Genomic DNA, 16,788 nt, shown 5'->3' with positions numbered 1-16,788 from the left:
GTGGTGAATTTGAATGAAGGATCTAGGGAGTTTTACTATTCCTTGTTCTATTGGTGGTTCTCATTTTAATAATGCACTTTGTGATTTAGAGGCCAGTATTAACTTAATGTCATTATCTATTTACAGGGCCTTGGAGTTGGGCGAGATGAAATCCACTATGATTTCATTGCAGTTGGCGGATCGGAGCATTAAATATCCCCTAGGAATTGTTGAAGATGTTCTAGTCAAGGTGGATAAATTCATATTCCCAGCAGATTTCGTAATTTTGGACATTGACACGGATCATGGTCCTCCACTTATCTTTGGGAGACCATTCTTGGCCACAGCGGATGCAAAAATTGAAGTGAAGAAGGGGGAATTGTCGATGGGTGTGGAGTGCGAACGAGTTATTTTTAAATTCTTCACGAAGACACCTAGCCCACCAATTGAAGAATTGTGCTTAATTGAACCAGTTGTGAAGTTGGAGAGCTGTCCAAGAGCCGATATTGAGGTTGAATCCAAGAGTAAAGCGCCAAATTTATCGACAAAGAAAACCGCGAAGAAGAAGAAAGCAAAATTTAAAAGGCGGTTCTTGGAATTGATTTGGCGAGTTAAAGAGAAAGGGAAGATCTAACACCGGTGAAAGTCGGGCTGACGACTCTAAACCAAGCGCTACTTGGGAGGCAACCCGAGCATTTTATTTTCTTTGATTTTATTTGCTATTATTTTCAGTTTAATTTATTTTTTTAGACGTTTTTAAGTATTTTTATATTCAATTTTTTGAGCTTAATTTGTCTTAATTTTAAAAAATTTGCAGGCTCCAGAAATCTCAAATTCGAGCAAGCGGCGCACCCGCCCCATTATCGGAGCGCCCGCGCCTGACCTGGATGAAATTGGAGTTCTTTTGTGACTTAAAGGCGCGCCCGCGCCACTCCATTCGAGCGCCCGCGCCTCCAATTCGTTGCACTGATTTACGAAGAGCGCAACAACAAGCGCTATCGCGCATCACATCCGCGCAACAAACAGCGCTATCGCGCAAGCCCAAAAGCTGCAGACCTTAGCGCAATCACGCCTCCATCTCACCATCTGCGCTAACGCGCGTCTCCAGCCCTCTCCCAGCACCTCTCCATTAGCACCTCCCAAAGCGCTATCGCGCCTCAGCATCCCTCATCAGTGCTTCACATAGCGCAAAGGCGCTAAAGAAGGGAGCTCCCCTGCAGCGCTCCACCATGCCAACAGCTTGTTATCTTGCTTGTTATAATTTTATTTTTTGTGTCTTATGGTATGCATGTATTATTTTTTAGGATCATTTGGATGTTCATGTGGTGCGTCTCAACCATTTTAACAATGGTATTGCGGCTGCAGATTATTTTTCTTGGTGATGAAGTTGATAACATCGAGTCCTGATGCTCGGTGTCGAAGGTACGAGTCCCTTGTTCTTTTTATTGGATTTTAATCATTAGGGACAATGATTACATTAAGTTTGGGGGGGTGAATCAGTGTTTGATTGAATTGTTTGGTTGGAAGTTGAGTAGTTAAGTTTTGTTGTGTGCTTCATAGATAAATTTTTGTTGAATTTAGTAGTGTAGTTGAGAGTTGAGTTGAAAAGAAGTCAAGAAAGAATTGGATGCATGGCCAATGATGAAAAAAATTTTGTGCTATAACTGATATCCATGATTGTCTACCGATCTGACAAATATTTTTGAAAAAAAAAATGGAACTAATTGAATGAACAATCTCTTATATACTCTAATTAATACTTGAATCTGAATTTTGAAACATACAAACATAGAGATGATTGAGGCGTTGTTTGAAATTTTTGGGCCTGATTTTCATTGAATTAATTTATCCCTAATTGCACATTTGAGTTTACACGTATATTTGTACTATGAGGTACGAAAAATCTAAAATTTGTTAGAAAATCATCTTTACTGCTGATGATTATCTTTTCTGCACTGGTTGGAATTTTTATGAATTAATTGTGGATTGATACTTGTCTAGAACTAGTTCGGACATACTTCGAGGCGAAATACAGGCAATACTAAGATTAGGAATGATTTAGGAAATTTTTCTGAATTCGTTTGAGCCTTTCAAGCTACCTATGTTTACATGTTATCCTTAGTACCTTGTTTGAGCTTTATTGAAAATCGAATGACATGCGTGTAAACGTGTGATTAAACCCCCATTCGTCATTATTTCAAGGTCCTACATTGACTACCTGAATACCCTAAACACTAATTCCTACCTTTAAGGGAGTAATTTGAATGCTAAAATGTTTTATGCTCCTAGTTTTTATTTGTGAAAAATGGAATGGTGTGGTGGATGAATTGAAAAGATGAAAAGAGGTAGTAGAAAAAAAAAGTTGTAAAAGTTGTGAAAGAAAGAAAAAAATTTGTGAAAAAAGTTGAAAAAATGAAGTGAAGAAAAATAAACGTGTGAAACGGTGAATGAAAAGGAGTCGAAATTAGAATTTGATGAATATAAATTACTCCTTATTTTGAATTTTTATCCTTTATTTGTAGCCATAAGCCAGACCTTACACTATAAGCTGATTAAGTCCTATTGACCGAGTCTCAGTTGCCCAATATACTAGTGGAGAAGAGTTGCGAGAATTTAGCCTATGGACTGTTGATTGATGCTTTTAATGATTATGAATTTTGATCGAAACACGCACACACTCTTATTTCTTTGCATTTACCTATTTGTGAGTGTTTTTGATAAATATTCCTATTTTTGATCCTATGCTACCTTGAAAAGTCCTCATGATCTATGAATGTTTGAATTGAACTTGGATAAGGGTGTTTTGAAACGTGAGTTGAGGAGATTGTAAGTTTATGCGGTTATTTTGCTTATGATTAAAATTTTCAAGTGTTAGTAGGTTGGATGGAATTGGATTTGAATTTTTGAAATCACTGCTGAGGCCATTGCTCCATAATATTTCTTGACTATTCTAGTTGGTTTTAGAGATTGAGTTTTGGAATTTGAATTTTTAATAATTTTGCTCGGGACTAGCAAAAGTCTAAGTTTGGGGGTATTTGATAAGTGTATTTTGTACACTTAATTTGTATATGATTTTAATTATTAATTCTTTGTTTCGAGCGGATTTATGTGGGTATTTTGTTGTATTTGTGTTTACAGTGAATTATGAAATTTTGTGGAGAAAAGAAGAATTATTGAATTTATTTGGAATTTAGAAGATGAAAGAATAAAAGAAAGAAAAAAAGAAAAGAAGGAAAGAAACGTACAGAAAAGAGAAGAAAAGAAGAGAAATAGTGTTGGGCTTTTGTTTAATTGGGCCTTAAATGGTTAGCGCGTCTTCAAGCGCTAATGAGGAAGGGAAGAAGAGCTAACGTGCAGAATTGAAGAATTGGAATCGCGACTTAAAGGCGCGCCCGCGCCGTTCCTAGAGCGCCCGCTCCATTGCTGTTTGGAAAGTTTTAATTATCTCGGGCAATTAATTCTTGGGCTTGATTTTGTGAGCTTTTGCTAAACGATATAAAAAGGAATTGAATCAGACTTGTAAAGGAGCCGCCATAACACATCACACGCAGATATCAGAGAACAGAGATTGATTGTGATCGTGAGATTTCTGAGGAATCTGGAGCTTTAACTTGAAGAACGAAGACCGGACACGGCGTCGACAACAGATTTGTTTCTTACTTTTATTTTAATTCTGAATTTATGTTTGGATTTATGAATTATTGTTTTATTCAGAATTTTATTATGAACTAATTTTTTATAGTCTAGAGGTTGGATGGAACCTGGTGTAGACACTTTCATGAATTTTTGATTTTATTGAATTGAGTTTCTTCTAGATTAATTGTTTTTTCTAGAATTGATTGTATTTTCAATTATCTGATCAATAATTGATTTGTTATATTTATTTGAAATCATTGCTCGGGAGAGGGGATTTTGAATAGGACCATTGGAAATTACACTGTTAATTATTTATACAGCTCGGGAGAGTGTATAATTTTAACAGAGCTTTTAAAAAGAACATTGTTTTGTGATAGATCACTGCGATAAATTCTTAATAGGGATATTGGAATTGAATTGTAGTTGATAAACATTATTTGTTGCTAGGGAGAGGGAAATAATATACGTAAGTGTTCTTGGCTATTAATTGATTGGAATTCATGAAGATTATTTAATTAGGATTGATTGTTGTTGAAACCAGGTGAAATCTATACCTCTAGATCATTTTTCTCTGATTGATATTATCTGAAAGTTGTGTGCATGCTTATAAAAAATATCTTGATTATTTTATTTTTCTGCAAAATTCTGAGATTTTGATTTTCTAGATAAAGTTTGGACTATTTTAATTACAAGCACTAAATATTTTCATTTTACTCCCTGTGGGATCGATATCTGATTTAAATCACTATATTAAAACTTGACACTCGTACAATTGCGAGTAATTTTCACAACACATACATATCTCAACATATATCAATTCATATCAAAATGCATAATAGCTTGAATGGGTTTCAAAATCTTTTAAATTTGTACTTGCCTTGAAATGAAGATAGAGTTGATTCGGATTCTTGGCAATGAGCTAACCACACCAAGAACGAGATTTAGAACTTTGTCTTGTGACTATCTTGAAGAACCGTGAAGGTTCAATAAAGAAATAAGAAGAAGAAATTGATAGAATGGAGAGAAGGGGGAATGAATCGTGTAGAGGATAGGGAAGAAGTGAGAGTCGAGGGAACAAGGGGACATGGGAAGTAATGGGGTGGGGAACCGGGTAGATAGATAGGATAATGATCATTCAATACGTAATGTATGTTCCTCTCTAAAATACAGTCAGTCACCCGTCCCGACTCGTCTGATAAAAATACTATCCCCCGACTCATACATAATAAGCATATCAATATTATACTTAAAACTCTCATAAAAATGTACTCTATCACCTCGTTCATTAGTTAGACTCGTCCCATGAGTCCAGAATCAAGCTCAGCCTGAAACCGTAAACTTACTCAAAATTGTTAAATAAAATATATGTAGACATGAAATCATATTCATAATTCATAGCTTAAAAATAATTTAAACTCACAACATCATAAAAATCATCTTAAAATCATCGTGAGCGAGTTAGTGGATTTTTGTACCTTACACTTAAGTTCTTTGACATTTAACTGGTGGAATTGAGACCAACGACGAAGTCGGGACTCACATTTTCGCTTCGTTTTAGAAGTTAGATTATTATTTTCAATTTTATTTCATTTTTTTGCACGTGAGTGCCTGGCACACCCGCAACATACCACTCAAGCCATTTTTGTTTGCAAACATAATTTTGACACGCCCAGTGGGATGCCATGCCGTCGAGGAACCACAGAGATAAGGAGAAAGGCGACGGCAAATTGTCGCAGGATGGCGTCACTAGAGATTCTGGTCCTCATGTTGATGCTGCCGAAATTTTTGTTCAACCGGAGGTTGAGCATATTGAGAAACACCCATAAAATGGTGAAGGAGGATCTGGTGGAATTCCAGAAATGTTGGTGGTTCCTTCTGACCACTTTGATTCCACGGTCTCGAAGAAATTTGAAGACATGGATCTGATGGTCGCTGGTACCATGGAACACATGGAGGAAGCACACATGCTGATGATCTTGGCCATGAGCTATATACGAGGTGACATGAGAAAACACAAAACCAGTTGAGGATCTGCACCAAAGATCACCGAAATATCTCAGGAGCAGACAGTTAACTCGAGGAAAACTGCTGGTGAGAATCACAATCCAACGAAGGTGGTGGATCAAGCGGAGGTTCCCCGGCAAGTGATACTTGCTGCCCTGGAAACTCTGGCTTTGGTCATCAAAATGATAGGTACACTCCTCCTCACAAGAGAGAAAATGAACCAAGGATGAGGGTTCCTCCAAGTCAGAAGGTCAGTGGTAAGGCACCCATGATTCAGAGTTATGCAGTTACCAACCTTGGAGCACAGCCTGGCCTCTATGATGAACAGTATGCTTGCCCATATCCCATGATGAACACTCGGAGGGCAAGCACTTATCATCATCCCTTGACTAGCATACCAGTAGTGGATCAGGAAACCATAAGGGAGATGGTACATGATCTGTATGGACCAGAAATTAGGCCAATGACTAGTCCTGAGTTCCACAAACCCTATCCAGAGTTCATTGACATCAACAACCCTTATCCTAAGGGCTTCGAGGTACCAGACTTCACACTGTTCTCAGGAGATTATGGTCAGTCATCCACAGAGCATGTAGCACAGTTCACCATAAGATGTGGAACACTGGCCAAATATGAGAATTTTTCATTCTTTAAGATGAGGTTGTTCCCAAACACTCTTGCTGGGACAACTTTTACATCGTACACTCAACTGCCGAGGAACTCCGTTTTCAATTGGCAAGAAATGGAGAAATTATTCCACACTCAGTTCTACCGAACTGAATCAGAGACTAAAATTGCTGATTTGTCTAGGTTAATGCAGAATTCCGGGGAAACAGCATGGTTGTTCATTGAACGGTTCAAGAAGTTGAAAAGCCGTTGTAAAGTGTTCCTTTCAGAACTTGAATTTGTCAAATTGGCACAAAGAAGGTTGCACTTTGAGTTGAGGAAGAAGTTCCAGGGAACCTAATTCCATGATTTCTATGAAATGGTCGCGAAAATGGACGAGTATGAGGAACTCTTACATGAAGAATCATGTAGAAAAAAACCATTGTTGGTTCTTACTATCAGGATATTGAGGACGTTGCATTAGCAAATGTTGGAAAATCTGGTTCCTTCATATGTCCATCTCTGAGCTCAAAATTGGTGAACCTGCGAAATTAAGTTCATCAGTGATGCAAGGTCAGATAACCATTCAGTTCACTTTTGATATGTTGAAGACAGGGGAGATCTTTGATTTTCTTGTCAAAGAGAGGTTCGTCACATTTCCTGCAGACCATCAGGTACCAAAGAAGGAGGAATTGAAAGGAAAAGAGTACTGTAAGTATCATAATTTCTTAAATCATACTATCAATTCTTGTTGGGCATTTAAGAATATCATCCAAGACATAATCAACAAAAGAGTAATGAAGTTCCTTGAGAAAAAAGAAACCATGTTGATTGACGAGGATCCTTTTCCTCCTGTTGCACAAGTGAATGTCAGTACCCTAGATCTGAGGAGTATCATTAACTGGTGGAGGGAACATCAACAAGACAAAGAAATGGGTCCCAAAAAGATGGTTGAAAGATGTTGGGTTCCTAGGAACATGATTTACGAGATAAAAGAAGAGAAACACAGTGGCAGGAGCACCCAATATGCCTGGAGAAACAGATATAAAACCCATGCACGTACAGAAAGAACCATGGCCCAAGGGCCAAGGAAATCTTTTGAGGGTCCAAGGGAAGTGCGCTCAGGGGGCAACCAAGAGGTGTTTCAAGGAACAAGAAGGGTTTCTCAAGTGTGTATCATCAGACATGCAGATGAACCATGGTCAGAAAATCCAGATAACAAAGAGGGATAAACCCATATTCGTGGTTCCTCCCAATGTGCAACCTGATGGGCAGTGGAATTTGGTGCGTCATAAGAAATTCCCTCTACCACTCACACGAACTCAAAAAAGGAGACTTTTGAGGGAGAGAGCAATGGCACGTAGAACCGCTGAGGAATCTTCAATGCCAAACAAGAGCAAGTTTGGCAGAAAGGCAATTGAGGATAAGGAGTTTGATGATGATGACTTGCTATCCGAGGAAGAACCAAGTACCAACAAACAGGTTAGTTTCCAAGTAGGCAAATTCACTATATCGGTGGATTGTTCCACTGGATTTTTTATCTTACCTGATGTGTTTATGTCTAAAGAGGAACCGACCAGTACAATAGAACCAATGCAGGAAGATCGTAAGGAAGATATCTCCAAAGAACCATGCAGTTGTGTGAGTATACAAGAGGAACCATATAAGCCAAAGAGAGTGATTATTGAAAAGTCTGCCATTGAGATGACTAAGCATATCAGGCCTTTATACATTAAGGCGCATGTGAATGGTCAACCAATCCCAAGGGTACTGATTGATAATGGTTCTGCAGTGAACATTTTGCCACTGAAGATATTCAAGAACCTCAGGAAAGAGGAAATTGATCTTATTCCAATGGAAGTCTATGTCGCAGCGTTCAAAGGGGAAGCTACCAAGACTATTGGAGTGTTCCTGGCAGAGGTGTTAGTGGGAAGAAAAATCTATATTTTAGAATTTTTTGTGGTGAACTCTTCTGTCAATTTCCAGGCCCTATTAGGCCGGGATTGGATACATGCAAATCAGTGTATACCATCATCGATGCGCCAGTTCCTAATTTTTTGGATTGGGGATGATGTGGAGATTGTACAAGCAAATTCCCAACCCTTCCAAGCCAATTCCAGTGTGGTTGAATCCAGATACTAAAATTGTGATTTTGGTCCAATAAAGTTCCATGGACAGAACAAGGATGGACAACATAATTCTATATACATGGAAACACTGGGAACCAATGAAATGTTTGGAAGAATCCTAAAGACTACTGTCATTGCGCCTCCTAGGCCAATGATCCAGTCACTCATTGAAGGTATTGATGATTGAGTTCCTAAAGATGGAGATGGAAGCAGCTGCAGCCGCCATTAAGAAATCACTGGTGCAGCAGATAGTGGACTTGGTACGAGACAACTTACTATGGGAAGTAAATGGTTTCGAGATCATTTACGAAGAGGAACCTGATCCTTCTGAATAATTATAGCTGGAGGACCTTGCACTAGCACCATCACAGTTGGAGGATCACCAACCTCAAGTTCAAGATCCACTCGAGGAAGTGAAATTGGGAGACTTGGATAATCCAAAACCCGTGTATATCAGTTCCTTGTTAGACGATGAATTAAAAATCAAGCTGAAGGAACTCCTGAAAAAATTCAAGGATTGCTTTGCTTGGAGATATGAGGACATGCTTGGGTTGGATCGAAAATTCTTAGAACATCATCTTTCTATCAAAGATGATTTCAATCCATACAAACAGCCAGCAAGGAGAATGTCCAAGGAATTTGAAGCAAAAGTGAAGGAAGAAATAGAGAACTGGTGAAATCAGGGTTCATCAGACCAATTAGATATGCAGAGTGGCTATCAAATGTGGTTCATGTGGTGAAGAAACATGGGATTGAGGGTTTGTATTGATTTCATGGATCTCAACCGAGCCACTCCGAAGGATTTCTATGTGATGCCCATAGCCAACATGCTTGTGGATTCAGTGGCCAACAATGAACTACTATCGTTCATGGATGGCTACTCCGGGTATAACCAAGTAAATATTGATGAATGGGACACCGCAAAGACTGCCTTCAGATTTCAGGAGATATTGGCACTTTGGAATGGCTTGTGATGCCATTTGGTCTAAAAAGTGCAGGTTCCACATAACAATGTGCGATGAATGCAGTATTTCATGACATGATTAATCACTACATAAAAAGGGCGCCCTTTTATGTAATGACCACACCCTCTGCATCTGCCATCATCTAGGCTCAGCTCTGGGTGGGTCTCAACTCATGGTCTTCTCCCCACCTGGAAAGGGGAGTTTTTTCCCTCCCCAGGATTAGAACTTGGACCACTAGGATTGAGTTGAATTTGGATATATTCCTGGTGGTCCAAGTTCGAATCCTGGGGAGGGCAAAAACTCCCATTTCCAGGTAGGGAGAAGCCCATGAGTTGAGACCGACCCAGAGCTGAGCCTAGATGATGGCAGATGCAGAGGGTGTGGGTCATTACAGATTTCCTCTAATGAAATTGGTGCAGTGACAGTGTCAGAATCCTTATCAGGAACCTCGACGACCGGAACAGTAGCAGAGGCAACAGGGGTACTCACATTAATTACAGTAGGGATTACCATTGGAATTCCAGTAGGAATGTTAGCTAGAAAAATACTTTAACTTGTTCCTAAAGATACTTTATTTTCGGCCAGAGATTGAATCTTCTTGGCATTCCTTTGACCTTGAGTTTTAACTTCCTGAGGCATAGGAGATAGAACTTTGAAGGTGGATGGAATGGTTAAAACAGATACTGAAAGAGTGGGTGCCCGGTGAGCCAACTTGTGGCTAAGGGCTTTGATGACTCTTAGTATAAACAATCTTTTGTTTAATATAATTTACACTTTTATAATGGCATTTACTTTATCTTTTATCATATTATTATGTTGTGACATACTATAAGATGTTTAGATGAAGACCTTGAATATACTATAGTGTGTGTAAGATGTGGTAGCACATGGGGATGGCTATCATGAAACACATCTTATAGTCACTGTATATTCTAAATAGTTCCTAGTCGATTGAGCCGTCCGTTAATAAGGATAAGGATCGCTCGAGATTGAGACTAGCATTTGCGATGCAGAGTACCACGTTTTATTGGTATGGAACATAGAGATGTTCAAAGCATGCAAATGGATATTCATACGATGAATGATCGAACTACCCTATCCGGACTTTCCAAGTGGTTATCATTTATCGAGTGGATAAAGTCCGTGGTTTTGGTTGTACACCATTAGTCCTTACTACTTGAAACATCATTGAGACTCTATATGCTAGTACTGTACTTTGACTCGTTTATCGACTCTATTGGGGTCATCAGGTATCGGGATTGGGTACAGTTACGACACATATAGGAGTCGATGCTTTGTTGTCAAGGATTCACCACATACTTGCTAGTGTGGATATCCTATGCAATCTGAGGAGATATTAGTGTGACGAATCTCTGGCCAGAGTACATGATGTGTTTTAAGAAATGGTTTCTTAGTAACACATGCGATGTCACTATTTGATCTTCAAGATGTATTGCATAGTTATCGAATCTCGAACGACTCTCGATTTACCAATGGTTGTTGATTCGATCGGGATATATGGATGAAGGGACCGTACTGTACGCTAACCAAAATCTATTGGTTCTTGCAGGCACTATCAGTGATACCTAGGGAATCATGGGGCGATGTGGCTAGGCGCTCTTACCATGATTCGATGGGCAAGTCGGAAATTGTTGTTCCGAGTCACAAGGAGTTGTGAGCCCACGGCTAGCTGTATCCCTGAACCATTGAGGGTCACACAAGTAATGGATTTTTAATTCCCGTTGAGATAGTTAAATTTAAAGAGTTAAATTTAATGAACAAAGAAGTGGGACTTCTTATTTAAGAGTAGAGGAGTAAGATTTCCTAAAATGACATAGGGATGGACATTTTTGGAAACCACTGAATTCGGATTCAGAAAATTTATCTTGACTTTAAAAGATGCAGAAATGGTTTTTGTGCACATTGGTGAAATTGGTTTATCAATCTGAGTCACGATGAATTTTATATTAATTTCTGAACATGCGTGCTTTGCTTGTCAGGCTTGAACTTATGACTAATGTGCCCTAAGCTGTTAGCAGCCCATATTATAAATAAGTTATTGCAGTACAGAAATTATTTAACAGAGGTCACAATTTTCGAAAACCCTAGCTGTTTTTCTCTCTAAAGTGGCCGCCCCCCTCCCTCTCTGCTCGGGAAAATCCAGCTTGTGAATTTTGAATTTGCAGTCTGGTTTAACGGATCAAATTCGTTAATTCTCTTCGTAGAAACTTCTGATAGATTTTCTAGTGCAATCTATCAGAGGAATTAAATTTCTGTTCGTGGACCTGATTGAAGAATTGTTCGTCCATCAGTTCCTGGGATATACAACAAGAGCAGAGTAATCTGTTGGTGTCCATAATCTCGATTCGAGATTGGAGGTAAAAATTTAATTGTTATTTAATTTTTACACGCACAATTTAATCGTAAAGTTTTGATACCTATTATGGAATCGTTCCATATAAAATTTTAAACTTCCGCTGCACCGGGTATCAATTCTGATTGATCTGATCACCGTTTTCCAACAGTGGTATCAGAGCCAGGTTGCTCAGATCAAGCGATTAAATTAATCGATTGTACAAAATTTTTTTTAAGCCTCGGTTTTTGAAACAAAATAAATTTTTTAAAATAAAAATTTTTTTTTTCGGGAAAAACACGGGCAGCGCACAGCGCTGCCCAGCGCAGCGCAACGCTGGGCGCTGCACAGGGCAGCGATCGTCGCTGCCCAAGGGGCAGCGACGGGCTGCCCGGCCCGAGCCCCTTTTAGGGCGCGGGCGGCCCGGGAAAAATTAAAATTTTATTTTAAATTAAAATTTTAATATGTTAAAATTCTATTTTTGGTCCGATCGAAAATTGTTTTTGATTGGTCCACGAGGCGTCGGATCGAATTGTTCGAGTCCGAAAATTTTAAAATTGATTTTTGGATAAATTTGAATTTTTGGAAAATTTATAGATTTTATCCGTTAAATCAGATTTTATGAAATTAATTATTTTTGTTACAATTGATGATAAGATATGATCTTATGAAAATATTGAGTAAAATATGATTTTATGTATAAAATTGGATTTTATATGTAAAATATGATTTTATTTGATAAAAAGATAAAATATGATTTTGTATGTAAAATAAGATTTTATATATGGAATATGATTTTATCCTTTAAATTTAATTGACATTGCATGTTATCCAATAAATTAATTTTAAATTAAATATTATTGGATAAAGATGATCGATTGTCATGACCAATTTTGTAGGTGTATGTTAGGAATTTACATTTGTTTTATTGTTGTTGGATTTATTAATGGGCCTGGTTTATGGCCCAATATGAATTGTCATATGTAATAAAAGTGGGTCTGGTTTATGGCCCGTTCCCACCCCTTGAAATGTATCCCCTACTTTTCATAGTTATTTATTGTAAATACATTAGACTTAGTGGGAGATGAAGATTTGAAGACGGAGGTGGGCCCAACAGACAATAAAAACTGAAGAAATGTAAATTGGAAGCTCAATATAATATGATTGCATTGCATACCTGCATATTACCTAGGATTGGACTAAGACTCGTGATTGGCAACCACGGGTCGATTAGAAATGGAATCGATCATCGTATATAATATATGATATTAACGTTGTATGCATGTTTTAGACTAAATTGTATGAATCCCGCAAGCATACAAATTTTAAATGATGAGACAAATTTTCAAAATTAAAATCCCTCATTTTAAATATGATTTAAAATTGATATCAAGATAAATAAAGGAAATTTAAATATTGTTTAAATGTTCCTACCTTCCATCAACGATCAATGTATGAGATGCTACCCGCGGATACGGTCCGGCTCATATTATTGGGGGGGCCCGTTCGTCGGAAAGCTGTACATTGGATCGACACATGTTGTAAGTTGGGTGGAACTCCCATGGGATCGGCTCATATTATTGGGGGATCCACATGGCGACCGTCCATCACAACTTAATATTGATGGGTCATCTTGACATGTCACAATAAACGGCGTCATATTATTGGGCCCTTATTGAACATGAGGTAAAAACGTGGAGGTTGCTTTGGAAGCAATTGGGCTCTACCTTTTGAAAATTATGGTTGGATGATATTATTCGGGACCATAGTTTGTCAATTGGACTCCATGTTCCCACTAAGGAAAATAGTTTCCCGTTTTCACTAGAGGGTAGTGAAATCGTTAAAATAGTGGGAGTGAGATTTATAAAATAAATTTCGCCTATTTTATGTCTTAGTAAATTAATTAAACAATCACTGATTATTGTCTGTTTCTTTTCAGTATTTCATTAAGATGAATTCGCGCAATCCACTATTCTTTATCCTCGAACAAAATAAACTGACTGGCGCAAACTATACGGAATGGTTCCGTAAGTTGAAGATTGTCTTGACCTCGGAGAAGATGCTCTACGTGTTAGAAAAATCTCCTCCGAAGGAAGCACCAGCTGATATAAGTCCGGAAGAGTTGACCAAACTTGATACATGGTGGGACCATGATATCAAGGCCAAATGCTATATGCAAGCCTCGATGTCTGATGAACTCCAGAGACGATTTGAGGACACCGTGAATGCTGCTGACATTCACGTACAACTCAAGGAACTTTTTGGGGCTCAATCGAGAGCTGAAAGGTTCGCTACTGTAAAAGAGCTAATGACGTGTCGCATGCGTGAAGGGACTTCGGTCCGTGATCATGGGGTACGAGTGATTTGGCTCATACAGAAGTTGGTAACGCTTGATTTGGTGTTGGAGCATGAACTCAACGTGGACTTATTACTTCTCTCTCTTCCTTCTTCGTTTGACGGTTTTGTGGTGAATTTCAATATGAACAAGATAGAGGCCTCTCTTGAAGAGATGGTCAATATGCTTGTAACATATGAAGCCACTTTAAAGAAGGATAAACCGGCTCTCTTGGTGGGCTCCTCTTCTGCTGCTAAGAAGGGGCCAAGTACAAAGGGTAAGAAACGTTCTGCCCCACCCAAGAAAACCGGACCCGAGAAGAAGAACAAGACAAAGGCCTCAAACATGGAAAAGTCCAAGGATGTTTGCCATCACTGCAAGAAACCCGGTCATTGGAAACGTAACTGCAAGGAATATCTAGAGCAGTTGCGAACTGCGAAGGGTATGTTCTATATTGAAATAAATGTTTCACTTAATACTATTTCTTGGGTATTGGATACCGGATGTGGATCTCACATTTGCAATGATTTGCAGGTGATGACAAGAAGTCGCAAGCTTAGAATGGGTGAGACCCAGCTGAGGCTCGGAAATGGTTCTAGAGTTGAAGCCAAAGCTGTAGGAGACGTTTATTTAATATTGCAGAAAGATTTTAAGTTACTTTTGAGAGATGTTTTATTTGTTCCAGATTTGATTAAAAACATTTCTGTTTCTATGCTTGATAGAGATGGTTTTTCTTGCAATTTTGTGAATGAGATTTGCAATATTTACAAGAATGAATGTTTGATTGGAAATGGACAACTTGAAAACGATCTATATAACTTAAAATTAAAAGACGTTCCAATAAATTATGTTGATAAACCGGTAACAACGAACAAAAGGAAAATCGATAGTCAAAACCCGGCAAACCTTTGGCATGCTAGGCTAGGTCATATTTCCTCAAGGAGGATGAACAAGCTAGTGGGAGAGGGCATGTTTGATATGTCTGATATTAACTCTCTATCTACTTGTGAGTCCTGCCTGAAAGGAAAAATGACTAAATCTCCTTTTAAGGGGAAACCTGAGCGTAGTCAAAATCTGTTGGATTTGATCCATACAGATGTTTGTGGTCCATTTAGAATTGGTACTCAATTTGGCCACACCTACTTCATTACCTTTACTGATGATTATTCTAGGTATGGGTATTTATATTTAATGAAATATAAGTCTGAAGCATTTGAAAAGTTCAAAGAATTCAAGGCTGAAGTAGAAAACAAGCTAGGTAAAAGTATTAAAGCACTTCGATCGGATCGAGGTGGAGAATACTTAAGTACCGAGTTTTTGGACTATCTGAAAGAGAATGGGATTCTCTCTCAGTGGACTCCTCCTATGACACCTCAGCTGAATGGTGTATCGGAGCATCGAAATCGAACTTTGTTGGACATGGTTCGATCCATGATGAGCTTCACTGAGCTTCCACCTTCGTTTTGGGGCTACGCGCTTGAAACGGCGGTGTTGTTGTTGAACAACGTCCACACCAAAGCAGTGGATTAAATACCATACGAGTTATGGAATGGCAAAGCTCCTAAGTATTCGTACTTGAAGATTTGGGGATGTCCTGCTTACGTGAAGCAGACAGTAGGAGATAAGTTGGATAGTCGATCCACCTTATGTTATTTTGTAGGGTATCCGAAGAATTCAATCGGATATTATTTCTATCATCCTACTGAAACAAAAGTGTTTGTTTCAAGGAATGCCACCTTCTTGGAGAAGGAGTTCTTATTGGATAAGAAAGGCAAGATGATGGAACTCGAAGAAATTCGAGAAGAACCCGAAATACAAAATAATGATCCTACACCTCAGGAACCAATTATGGACACGCCTATACCTAGAAGATCCGAGAGGACTTCTAGACCTCCTATTCGATATGGTCTTCTTCTTGAAGGAGATCAAGATGAACCCGACGTTGGATGTGATCCAAGAAACTTCAAGGAAGCAATTTCTGATGCGGATTCAAATTTATGGCTTGAAGCTATGCAGTCGGAAATAGATTCGATGCATACAAACCAAGTTTGGTCTTTAGTAGATCCTCCCGATGGAATTGTTCCAATAGGGTGTAAATGGATCTACAAGAGAAAGCTTGGGCCTGATGGTAAGGTATTGACCTACAAGGCACGATTGGTGGCGAAAGGTTATACTCAAAGACAAGGAGTTGACTATGATGAAACCTTTTCACCAGTTGCAATGTTCAAGTCCATAAGAATCCTTATTGCCATAGCTGTTTGGTATGACTATGAGATATGGCTAATGGATGTGAAGACTGCATTTCTCAATGGAAACATTAAGGAAGAGATCTATATAACGCAGCCTGAGGGATACACATCCATGGGAAGCGAGCATAAGGTATGCAAGCTTCAGAGATCGATCTATGGTCTCAAACAAGCATCAAGAAGTTGGAACCAGAAATTTGATGAAACAATAAAGGATTTTGGTTTCATCAAGAACCCGGAGGAGCCATGCGTGTACAAGAAAGTAGTTAAGGATGCTGTGACATTCTTAGTACTTTATGTTGATGACATCCTACTCATTGAGAATGATGTAGGGATGTTGCAGTCAACAAAGATATGGTTATCAGGTAGATTCTCGATGAAGGATTTGGGTGAGGCATCCTATATTCTAGGGATACAGATCTATAGAGATAGATCTAAGAGAATGATAGAACTCACTCAAGCAACCTACATCGACACCATATTGAAAAGGTTTTCAATGGATGGGTCCAAGAGAGGACATCTACCTATGTGTCAT

This window comes from Henckelia pumila, chromosome 3, assembly GCF_033568475.1.
Source record: "Henckelia pumila isolate YLH828 chromosome 3, ASM3356847v2, whole genome shotgun sequence".
Lineage (NCBI taxonomy): Eukaryota > Viridiplantae > Streptophyta > Magnoliopsida > Lamiales > Gesneriaceae > Henckelia > Henckelia pumila.
This window is presented reverse-complemented; position numbering follows the sequence as displayed.